Source organism: Mus musculus, chromosome 4 (genome assembly GCF_000001635.26).
Source record: "Mus musculus strain C57BL/6J chromosome 4, GRCm38.p6 C57BL/6J".
In the NCBI taxonomy this organism is placed as follows: domain Eukaryota; kingdom Metazoa; phylum Chordata; class Mammalia; order Rodentia; family Muridae; genus Mus; species Mus musculus.
The window spans coordinates 52309420-52322272 of record NC_000070.6 but is presented as its reverse complement, the minus strand read 5'-3'; the positions used below and the strand labels follow the sequence as shown (position 1 = coordinate 52322272).

The 12853-nt window shown below is 37.7% G+C and overlaps 1 pseudogene; it reads right to left on the bottom strand.

Annotated features, from left to right (window-relative positions):
- Gm12467 overlaps positions 1 to 12853 on the bottom strand; it is an 81422-nt pseudogene that overhangs the window by 861 nt on the left and 67708 nt on the right.

The window sequence follows — 12853 nt, the reverse complement described above, 5'->3', positions numbered from 1 at the left end:
ACACTTTGGTCTTTGTTCTTCTTCAGTTTCATGTGTTTTGCAAATTGTACCTTATATCTCACTATACTAAGTTTCTGGGCTAATATCCACTTATCAGTGAGTACATATCATTTGAGTTCTTTTGTGATTGTGTTACCTCACTCAGGATGATGCCCTCCAGGTCCAACCATTTGTCTAGGCATTTCATAAATTCATTCGTTTTAATAGCTGAGTAGTACTCCATTGTGTAAATGAACCACATTTTTTGTATCCATTCCTCTGTTGAGGGGCATCTGGGTTCTTTCCAGCTTCTGGCTATTATAAATAAGGCAACAGCTGAGTATCTCGAGCCGTGGAGACAGGATATGCAGGTGTGTTCGAGGATGGCTACAGACATAGACACCAAGAACCTCAGAGGTATTTCTAACACATTCAGGCCTCCTGCTGCACTAGTTGGAAGCTCCTCATGTAGGAACAATTTAAGTACACTCTGTGGCATGTTGCTTATTAGAAAACTGCATTATTTTGCATTAAAAAAGTCTTACGGGTTTGTTGCTATTTTTCCTAGTTTCTTAACTGTTTATAAAAACCCTCATGCTTTACAATTTTGTGCTATTGAATATTACGTTGTGTAATATACCTGAAACTTTGAATATTATAAGTTATTATAAAGTATAAGAGTTTACAGAAGAGAGATTGATAGTGTTTACATGCTGTGAATTCCAACTCATTCTAGAACCTTCTTAAGGCACAAGACATTGATTTGCTGGCTGCATTCAAGATCTTTCCTGAGACCTATTTGACAGGAATATAGGTTCTTGTTTTTATATATCCTATATATAAATATAGGATTACACATTAGTCTACTCTTTAACTCCTTAGATTTGTGTCTCTAGTCATACTACCCTGAATACACTCAGTCTGGTTTTATAGTAGAAACTTAGTAAGGTCAGGTCTAGTTAGTAATTGTAGAGGAATTTTAATTCAGCAACATGGATGCTCTGGCAAAAGATGACTTCCAAAGATATGATCTGGCTGAATGCAGACATGCCATACACCTTTAATCCCTTTTACAGACACGTCCTTAGTACACACCTTTGATCCCAAACAATGACGTCCAATTGCGGGGGTCAGCGGGAGGGGGGGTGGGGGGGGGAGGAAGACAAAGTGACATATCAGAAAGACTTGACAGAATGAGTCAGAGATAAGATATTCCTTAACTCTCACAAGAATAGACAGGAAAGAGAGGCTACGTAAAGAGCAGTGAGGGAGAGAGAATCGAATGGAATTCAATTCAGTGCATTTCAGTTCAGTTTTGTTTGGAGGCTTTCAAAGCAGAGCAATTCAGTTACAAACCAAGAGAAGCCAATTTGAATCAGCCAACTTGGAGAGGAATTTGAGCCAGAACAGCTGAGCTGAACCAGCTAGCTAGAGTTCAGAAAGAACTAGGAAGAGTAAATGTATTAGCAGGAAGTCTCAGAGGTCTAGGTTAGCAAGTGGAGACCAGAAGCTAAAGCCGTCAACGTCTGAGCTTGCAGAAGATTAGTTTGTATGGAGGCTATGAGCTTCCAGGCCTAGGCCTTGGGACAGTTAGATAGAAACACTCTAGGCTCAGCCCAAGTCACATTTTTGCACAGCTTGTGTACAGCTCTCAACTTGTCACTTCATCTTAGGAAATAAAAATGACATTTATAAGTGCTAGATGGGAGCTGTGTTTGGAAAATGCTTCCAGTGAATCTTACCTCAATTCACCCAAATGTGCTCCAAGTTCTGTCAGTGACTAAATGGGTAAAGGGAGTCCCTTTCTCATCTATTGTGGTGGCCATTCTCAGATCCAGAGGAATGAATTAAGGAGTGATCCCAAGCCTTTAAAGGCCTACCCACTCACATGAGAAGTACTTATCAGAAAACCCCACGTTCAGAATGATCAAAGTTATGCATTTGTTAATAAAACCTACCTATTATTTCTCAATGTCATTTTTCCCTTTCATTTATCCTTTAGCGGAGAACACCTGAAGGGAGAATGAGTGTCAGCATTTCAGCATCAGTACCATGGGCTAAACTCTGACAGTAGGTGAGCAGGGGGGAAAATCAATCCCTTCTGTGCTCCTGAAAAGCACCTGTGGTAGGGTGATAAATGTTTAAATAAACAGCTACAGTGTCATGAAGACAGGCGATAAGGATGTGCAAACTGGTTTTCTGCAAGCAGTTCTAAAAGGGCCAGGAAGGATTCCAGAATGCAGTGATGTCCACATTGAGTCTTAAAGGGTACATAAGAGCTTGATAGTGGAAAAATCACAGCAGTCATTCTGGGAAAAGGGTAGGATAAACAAATGCACAGGGCTGCTTGAGAAGAAAATCTTTCAAGGTTTGCAATAGCTGGAGCATGAAAAACAGCAACGTATTTGGAAACTTTGAGGATAATGTAACTGGAAATCATTTACAAGGCTCTTGCTGCAGAAATTTAGATCAGAAATACAATTCCACAATGGCATTATATATGACTTTAGAGCAGACTCACTCCCAGTTTACATACATACTTTGCATATATGCAGATTTTTGCAAATGCAAGCTGAGTTCTTGGGGCACTGAATCAGGAAACCTGGGTGTGTTCTGAATGGGCTGCAGCAATTCCTGTGTAAATCTGCAAACACGGCAGAAAAGTATTTTTAACATACACAGTAATCACAACACTCACTAGAAAATCATGTATGTCTATGCATTTCGACTATTTTCAGTGGCAAATTGCTAGGTTAGGAAATATCATGGCCTTTTAGACCAAAATTCTGTCTCACTGTTTTTGACGTTTTACAATGTGATTTAGTTTTTTTTCTTCTTCTTTTCATTATAGTGATAATGGTTTACCTTTCTTCTGTTTGAAAAAATATTTTAAAATTTTCAGGGCAGTGATAGCCCAAGTCCTATTTATAAGTTTCTTAGAAGTGAATTCTTCAATTAAGTGATTAATAATGCTCACCTTAAGAAATATTGTTTTGGACTACATTTTCTGCTTACTTAGTCTATCTGTGATTTGTGGTTAGGCCTTTCTCCTCACCAGATACTATTTATGATGTTCATTTGGGTGTGTTCTGGCATGTAAGAAAAGTCACAGCCTGTCCCACAGTAGATGAAAAAAAAAAACCAAGCTGCTACTGTCTTCAAAGTGTCACTGTAGGGCAACCTGAAGTTTCCTGAGATGTAATATTTCCTATTTGCAGTAAGTGTAACTTCATTCTGCCTTGGTACTATTTGTTGTATGATTGCATTATATTAGCTAAGACAAAAATAAAAACAAAAACAGACCAAAACCAAATCATGAGTTTGATTTTACAAAGCAAAGTACAAATGTTACATACATTTGTACATAGCACCATACAGGCAAATACATAGTCTCTATATGTATTACAAAGTAATAAAATCTACCAAGAGAGGATCTTTCTTTCTTTCTTTCTTTCTTTCTTTCTTTCTTTCTTTCTTTCTTTCTTTCTTTCTTCATTTATTTATTGTGTATGTGTGTGTGTGTGTGTGTGTGTGTGTGTGTACATACGTACGTGCATGTATGTGTTGCTTGAGGAGGTCAGAGCAGAACTTGCAGGAGTCAGTTCTTTTCTTTCACCTTGTGGGTTCTAGGAATCAAACTCAGGTATTCAGGACTGGGGTAAATGCCTTTATTACTTGAGCCAAGTGACCCAGCACTACGTTTTACTTTTGAATGTTAATTTTTGAAAAAAAATTAATTTGGCCTCCTTTGCTCCTGGGTGAGCATTATCCCCTGTGTAGGTTAACTCCAATCAAATTATTTTATATGAACATATATTCTCTCTATATATTAATATTTTATATACATTTTCTCTCTCGTATATATATATATGTATATATATATATATATACACACACATATTTATATTTAGGGATCTACTATCTAATTTGGTTTAAGACTTGTTGCACAGGATAGAATGCATACTTGGTACTATAAATATTGCCAAAATTTCATGGTTGAGGAGTGTCTTTTACTGTTCTATTTTGCTGTGCAGAGACCCCCACAATCATAACAATTCTTATAAGAGAAAGCATTTAATTCGGGGTGTGTTTACAGTTTCAAAGTCTTAGTAGATTTTCATCATGGCAGAGAACATGGCAACAGGCGTGGCAAGCATAGTACTGGACCATGACATGTAGGGAGAGAGAGAGAGAGAGAGAGAGAGAGAGAGAGAGAGAGAGAGAAGAAGAAGAAGAAGAAGAAGAAGAAGAAGAAGAAGAAGAAGAAGAAGAGTGAAGAGAGACGGGGACTGGGTCTTATTATGAGCTTTTGAAACCTCAAAGCACATCCCAAGTGACACACTTCAACAAAGCTACACCTGCTGATCCTTCAAATGCCATTAAAGAGTTCTAGGTTCTACTCCCTGGTGACTAAGCATTTAGCCATGTAAAACTATGGGGACTATCCTTATTCAAATCATCACAGGAAGCTTATAGGTCCCAGAGATAAACCTATTACTATTGTATTAATGGACATCATATCAAACTTTTGCTAGATCGCTCTCTCTCCACAGAGATGAGCACAGACAGCTCTTAAGCCTCAGCGGAGACGTTTCTTTGTACAGTGGATGATGATTAACTCAGGAACTCACAACTGAACAAAATGCAGAGAATGAATGAAAGTGGAGTGGTTAACCACAAGTTGTACATCTGTATCAGTTATCCCTCAAGGCTCTGGGACCTCTGTAGAAGAGGACGCAAAAAGGTTGAAGGAGCCAGAGGTCAAGGAGGACGCTGAGGAAACATCATTTGGATATGTCATGACTGTCATGACAGTCACACTAATGACTGTCACACATATGACTGTCACACTAATAAACTCACAATAGTTGTGCTTATCTATGCAGGATCATGCCAATCAATATTCTAGTGTGAAGTGGGAGGTGATCACCAATCCCCATCTCTAACTATTGGCGGTTGATGGTTTCTAGGGGAGAGAGAGTCAGCTTTCTTAAGGGTAAAGCCCCTAGCAGGTCAACTATATGACCATACCATACTCAGGAGCACAATTTGTACTGTCCCATAGTGGATGAACTATACTCTAGTAGATGATCCCATACCTGGGAGCACAACTTGGAGAGGGAGGATTATGGAAAGAAAATGTATATAATGTTGGGAGGGGCTGAGAAGGTTGGGGTAGCTCTGGGAGAATTTATAGAAGGTGTATTAAATTCTCGAATATTTAATAAAGTATTATATTAAAATAAAATCTGTTGGTACAATTTCCTTTTTACTATTTTATTGGGGTTTTATATCTTTATCTCCCTTCCAACTTTCATTTCATCCTACTCCCTTCCAAGCACCCAACACTAGGTAGCAGAGAAAGAAGGTTAGAAGGAAAAGTGGACATAGACCTCTTTAGGCTACTTCCTGGTGATTATGGATATTGTGATTCTTGGGACAAGTCTAATCTTTGTTGTCAGGATGTCTCCAGCTTCTTCTCACTAAACCACAACCAGGAGAAGCAGCCTTCAAAGGCTCTCTCAGGCCTTTCATTTTTACTCTCCAGAGTTCCCAGGATTAACAATCTGCAGTTGGCAGAAATCATGACCTGCTGGTGCAAGAGGCAAATCATAATCACCTGCTGTGAAGCAGCCTATCTCACACCTGGGACTAAAATAAAACAAATTCATATAATATAAATGGATTTTTAAAGAAACCAAAAATCTTATTGCAAAATTCATCTCTCTCTGTCTCTCTGTCTCTCTCTCTCCTCTTTTTCTCTCCCCTATGTGTGTATGTGTGTTTCTCCATTTATTTATCTATTCTGAAACAGAGTCTCATGTACCCTAAGGTACCTTCAAACTCATTATGTAACTGAGACTGGTCTTGAACTCCTATTCCTTTTGTTTCCACCTCTCAAGTGCTGAGAGGTTACAGACACACACAACAATTCATAGATTAAAGGTTTAAGTGAGCATATGAAGTAATACTTTTGCTATATTTTCATACATATAAATCTGTACTTTGCTTACTCAGCACTCATTGACACCTATCCCTCTGCTCATTCCCTTCTTTCCTCAGACATTCTATCTCTATTTCCAAGTAGCATACATGTATGTGCACTCAGTCAGACACATACACACACACATACACTCACACATACACATACACACACACACACACACACACACACACACACACACACACACACCCTAGATCTGTATATGTGTTTGTAGAAGACCTGTATTTGTCTTTTTCCTGTTACTTTCTTGTTCTCCTTCAGCCTACCTTTAGTTTTCTACTAAAATAATCCCCCTTATACCTTCATGTTCTATAGATTTCTATCTATCTATCTATCTATCTATCTATCTATCTATCTATCTATCTATCTATCTAATTATCAATCCCCAATCCTCAAAATGTGAGAAAATATTTTATTTGCTTTTTTGAGTCTGACACACTTTTGCTAAACATCATTTCCAGTTCCATCCATTTCCCTATAATGCCACAATTTTGTTCATGTTTATGGATGGATAAAAACTTCATTGCATATATCTAATTTATTCATCCCTCTATTGATGAGGAGGGTTATTTCCATCTTAGGTGAGATAAATTTCCAAAACTCTCTTGCTTGGCAAAGACTGAGCATGCCAACGGTATTACTTTTTTTTTATTCTTTGCTGTCACTTTCTGATAACTGATTTTTTATTTTCTTCATCACAATGTGATACTTTCCCCCAATTTTCTTTGCCATGCTTTTCTTGGTATGCAAGACTATACAAGAATATTGCAAGGTGTGGCATGGAATACTGCGCTGGATAGTTTTATGTCAACTGGACTCAAGCTAAAGTCATCTGTGAGTAAGGACCGTCAATTGCCTGTCCAGTGATTGATGGAAGAGAACCCAGCCCATTGCAGCATTGTAGGTGGTTCCATGATATGGAATTGTAAGCCAGATCAACCCTTTCCTCCCCAAGTTGATTTGGTTATGGTGTTTCACCAGAGCAATAGGAACCCTAACTAAGACAGACACTTTTAGTTTTCTCTCTATAATGCTAGATGCTTTTGTTTAATCCCAACATTGTTCTTGTTAAGCTTAAAACTTCCAATATCTAAATATCTAGGAATATCTTCTCCAGCAACTCTATATCTGTTTATCCATTTGTCCACTAAAATTACTAAAAATTGTGTAGCAGGTCTTGCTACACAACAAAGTAACCTGAAACTTAGTATAGACTTATAGAGCAACACACATTTGCAGTTTCTCAGTTTTCATGAGGTAGGAATATGGCTTTAATTTTCATGGATATTTTCAGCATAGCTATACAATATAAATTAATATTAATTCCTGTTTCTAATGCAAGGAGCATTGGGAAGGGTACAGTGAGACAGACAATTTATAAACAGGTGATATATTAAGGGCTATAAATCTTGGGGGAAGTTTTAAGTATCATGCGTCAAGGTTTAAAGTTGTTTATTCATGACAAGGTTTTTTGGTTCCAATAAAAAGTTTCTTCTATTATGTTTTATAAAATATATGTTTGTTTAAGCATTACAAATAGAAAATAATATATCTCCTAAATATAATAATTAAATTTAGTGTGTTATATTGTAAATTAATATATAGACTTTAAAATAATACTTAGAATTTATAATGACTAATGACTTTAATGGCGAATTAAAAAGATTCTCGTGAAATATTTATTGCATAAATATGTTAATGTAAAGTTATAATCTATTTTAAAGACCATAATGTAATATTTAAAAATTCTCTTTATGATTGTGTCTGAATAGGAAAGGATCATGTTTTGTTTTGTTTTTGTTTCTCTGCTTCTTTGTAGCACCATCCCTCTGGGTCCCTCTGGGATGTGCTTAAAATAACTCTGCAAACAGCCATGTTGTTGTCATGTATTCAGATAGTACCCCCAAAGTAACTGAAATAAGCTGAAATTTGAAGGTAATTCTCTCAAGAAAGAGAAAGCAGGAAGAGCAGGGGACAGAATGGTCCCAGGATGAGCTTCATGACTATTAGAGGGGTCATTTATTATGTTCTATTGTCCCCATCTACAAAGAAAGACTGAAGTGAGTGTGGTGATCCTCCCTGATGAGTCTCTGGTCTCCATTATTCTCCCCATAGGTAGTTGAGGAAAGGAGAGTGAAATGACCTATTCTTTGTATAATTTTGGAGAATAAGTTGGTAATTCATGGATCAGGCACTCTATCTCTTCTTTCCTTTGTGGGTGGGCTATTTGATGGGAATACCTGCTAGTTTCTTCTCTTTTCGATGTTAGTTGCTCAAGAGTGAGGTTTTTCCCACCTGCTGTTTACTGTGAGTAGGCAGGTTAGCCTTTTCTATTGAGGAACCAAGCATAAAGAATCTGACTATCTCAGAAAGCTAGCTACCTTATCAAATCCCAGCTTTGTTAGAAGTAATACAAGTAATTTGATATTGCTTGGCTGACTTCTAGTCTCAGTTTTGATAAATTCAATTACTAAATGGGGAGAACCCTTGCTTCCATCCTCTATGTTCTCAGGTAGGATGGACTTGTCAGTCAGTCTCTCCAACTTCTGCCTTGCCCTAATCTACAGTTGTGAATGCATTATGACCATTCCTGAGGCTTAGATACTTAAAATAATTGTATCACTCTTTTCTGTTTTTAGATGTGGACATGGTTGGGAGGCAGTTTGCTCTAGATTCCAGATCAACAATGTCCAACATGGGAAATAAATCCAAGGATATATACATGGGAAAGTAGATAGGAGGAGGAGGATTGGAGGGAGTAGAACTAAGCCCTGCATGAACTAAGTTCTGAGTGATCATACATTGTTTGACATGGGCACAGCCATCTCAAAACCTAAAGCTTTTAACTTATGAGAAATTGTCAAAGTCATCACCCATATGGGCAAGACTTAAGAAGAAGGGCAAAGCTGTCCTCAAGAGTCTGAGTCCGAGTGATTATGGTCGATTGAATAGTGTGTGTAAATACTGGCAACTACACTTTCTTCCTCTAGGATGTTTACAGCCTGAGATGCTCACCTATAGAGATCTCCTACCAAGATTAGCTGACCCCTCTTTCTGTAAATAATAAATATGTTGCGATCTTGCATTGCAGAGACAACAAACTCCTGCCTGATTTCTACTTCAGTTTTTGTATATACTTGTGCCTGTCCTCTCCCCTGCCTTATTTATTTATTTATTTATTTATTTATTTATTTATTTATTATACACTTTACATCCCCATAGCAGCCCCTCTCTCCTCCCAGTCCTCCCCTCACACAGCCTCTCTCCCTCTACCCTCCTCTTCTCCTCCTTTGGGAAGAGGAAGCCCCTCCCCTCTCCCAGTACCAATCAACCCTGGCAAATCAAGTCACTGCAAGGCACATCCTCTGCACTGAGGCCAGCCTATCCTTTCTGTATCAGCCCCTTGTCAGGATTCCAGGACGCAGGAGATGATACCCAGAAACAGAAGTTTTTGCATCAACTTATAATGTCTTCCTGATTTTCTTTTAAAGCAGAATAAGAGCGATACACAGGTGTTTTCAGTGCAATGAACCAAAGGTGAACTGTAACTGCTTTGTAAGTATAGGGCAGTATAAAGAGAACATATACCACACAATAAAAACTATAATAGGCCAATTAAATAATTACTGTTTGTAATAAAATGCTATTAAAATAATATTTGTAAGTGCTCTGTGAGTTGGTAGGTATTATTGGTAAAAACATTGATGATGCCAAGAGTTAGAGGACTGAAGAATTACAGAAACATGAAGAAAAGGCTTTTCATGAAACTTCCATTTCTATACCATACATTTCTGTCTGCCTAATTACTTCAAGTCTGTTTAGCTACATAAAGAATGGCCACAGGGTCAGTAAAGACCCTCTCTTTACAGATGGGCATGTGATGCTGGCTTTCAACACACAGAGATTTATGAGAAGCAGAGATAAATAAAGGAGTCCTTCTATAGTGGTGAGATGAAGAAGTGCCAGTGGTCTCTATGCTTGGATTAGATGTTCATGCACATTTAAATGCAAATCAATGTGTAGGCGTTGTAGAGTCCAGACAAAGAACTATCACATAGCTTCACAAGGCACCATGCCAGAGTTTGTTGGGGGTATGAGCATCACTGTTCAAGTTTCAGAAATGTATACACACACACACACACACACACACACACACACACACACACACACACATACACACACACACACACACACATATATATATAAAACATAATATATATTATGTTATATATATATTATGTATTATATATATATTCTTTTGATACAAATAGAACTACAGTAACTAACTTTTTCAAAAAGATGTACTAAATTTTAAATGTAAGTTTTACTTTTTGTTTTAGTTTTAAGACATTATTCTTTTAAGTTTCTTACAAGAAGATTTTTTTCTCAGTGTTTTCACACTGTTTAGTTTTGGCTATCACTCCCCACAGCCCATTCTTCTTCCCCTTCTTTGCCCCTGCCCTGCTTGTACCCTTCTTTCCCCAAAGTCTACACTTTGAATTCTCTTGCCAAGTGGGATCTATTGCCCTCCACACCCCTTCCTCAAAGCCTCTGTCCCTCAACTCAGGAGACCCTTTCTAGTTTTATGATATCTCTCTCTCTCCACTAAACCTCACATAAACCCATATATAACAATTAAAACTAGGGCTTGTGTATTAGGGAGAACATAGAATTTGTCTTTCTGAGCCCAAGTCACTTCTGATGAATTATTTCCAATTCCATCAGTTTTCCTGAAAGTTTGATTTTGATTAATATCTGAATAAAATATCATTACATGTATGTACTACATTTCATTCTCAAACAGTTGATGGACTTCTAAGTTGGTTCTATTTCCTGGCTATTATGAAAAGTGTAGCCATAAACATGGATGAGCAAGTTTCTCTGCAGCTGGATATAGGGTCCTTTGGGTCTAGCTGTGTCATATATTAGTCCTATTTTTATTTTGATGTTTACGGTGGGTGCTGTTTATGCAAGCAGACAAGTCAAAAATCTGTAGAATACTTGAGAAGGGACGACACAGATGACCTCAACCTCTCCTCTCTCATTATCTATCATTTTCTCTTTTTTGAAAAAAATCTCCCCATCTGTACCACTTTCTTTCTAGGTTTATTTTTAGAGTGAAGCAAGAAAGATCTTATTTATAACATGAAAAATTGCATAGTATTGCTTCCGTATAAAACTATAATAACTTGCCATTGGGGGCAGAAATCCTAACACTTTGTGCTGCCTCTAAAGAAATCTCTGCATATTATGACCTGCATTTATCCTGAGAATCTATTTTGTCCTAGATGCCTACATTTTACACCTACACTCTTGGATATAAAAACACTATTATTGAAATTCCTGGTGAAAAACATTTTTATTGTGATTCTGCAAGTGTCCAGCTGACATTCCCTCTTCATCACAGAAAATGTTTTGTATTTCTTTTTAACAATACACTTTTATTTTGTAGCAGAACTACCTGTTCAGAAAATCATTTTTTTCCCAAATAGCCATGGGTACTCTGTTAATAGCAGATGCAGGCATTGAGGAGTTGGAAGAGTCAGAGGATCTGTGTGTACCTTTTTTACCCATTTTACTTTTAGTAAGCTCTAAATATCAATGTGAAGTGAATTCACAAAAATCCTATTCTTTCATAGATTTTAATTTTAGATAAAATAGAATCAAAAAGTAAAATATCTATGATGCACATAGAAAATGGTTAAAAAAACAACAACAGATGCAGTACTAAAAGAATGTGATAATGATATAAAAACCTTAGACTCTATGGCTGCAAAACAATCCAAAACCAAACAAAAGCAAAACCAACTTCTCACTCTTTCCCTCCAAACCACCAACAAAACAGGAAGCACTTACTTAACATTTGGGAAGTTACCTGTGGCTTAAAGTGGGCATTTATAATTAGGATGTGAAATATATCGAAGATCCTGGGCTCTGTTTATCTAAATAGTGATATGCTAGATGGGGGAGGGGAGCAGGATCTGATTATTTGTTGCCAGATAGGATGATATCAAGCTGATTTGGAACAGTGCAAGGTTTAAGGATCATTTAAATTCTTGAGACCCTGGTTACCGCCTCCCACAATCCTTTCCCCTTCTGCCTTCCCCTTCTCTTTTGAGTGGGTGGGGCCCCCTAGGTATTCTCTCATCCTGGCACTTCAAGACTCTGGAGGCTAGGCTCGCCCACTCCCACTAAGGCCAGACAAGGCAGCCTAGCTAGAAGAACATACCCCATTTGCAGGCAACAGCTTTTGGAATAGCCCCCATTGAGCTATTTTTTAATTATATATTTTCTTCATTTACATTTCGAATGCTATCCCCAAAGCCCCCTATACCCTCCCTCTGCCCTGCTCCCCAACCCACCCACTCCTGCTTCCTGGCCCTGGCATTCCCCCATACTGGGGCATATTTTAAAATTAAATTAAGTTAAAAAAATTACCTGCCAATAAAAAAGAAAGAAAGAAAGAGAGAGAGAAAGAGAGAAAGAAAGAAAGAGAGAAAGAGAGAAAGAGAGAGAGAGAGAGAAAAAGAGAGAAAGAAAGAGAGAAAGAGAGAAAGAGAGAAAGAGAGAAAGAGAGAAAGAGAGAAAGAAAGAAAGAAAGAAAGAAAGAAAGAGAAAAAAGAAAGAAAGAGAAAAAGAAAGAAAGAAAGTTAGTTTGAGCTTGGTGCCTAGGTACCAACTGCTGGCTGTTGACTGTTGCCACTGTCAGTCAACTGCCTCAGCAGATAAACTGAGAGGCTTCCTAAAAGGTCTCAGGAGGTATAGTTAACGACGTCTCCTTTAAGAAGATAGATTAAAGCTTGTACCAGTCTTTCTAGGCAATGCCAAACTACCTTAGCTGCTGAATTAAAGGACTCAGAACAGATCATT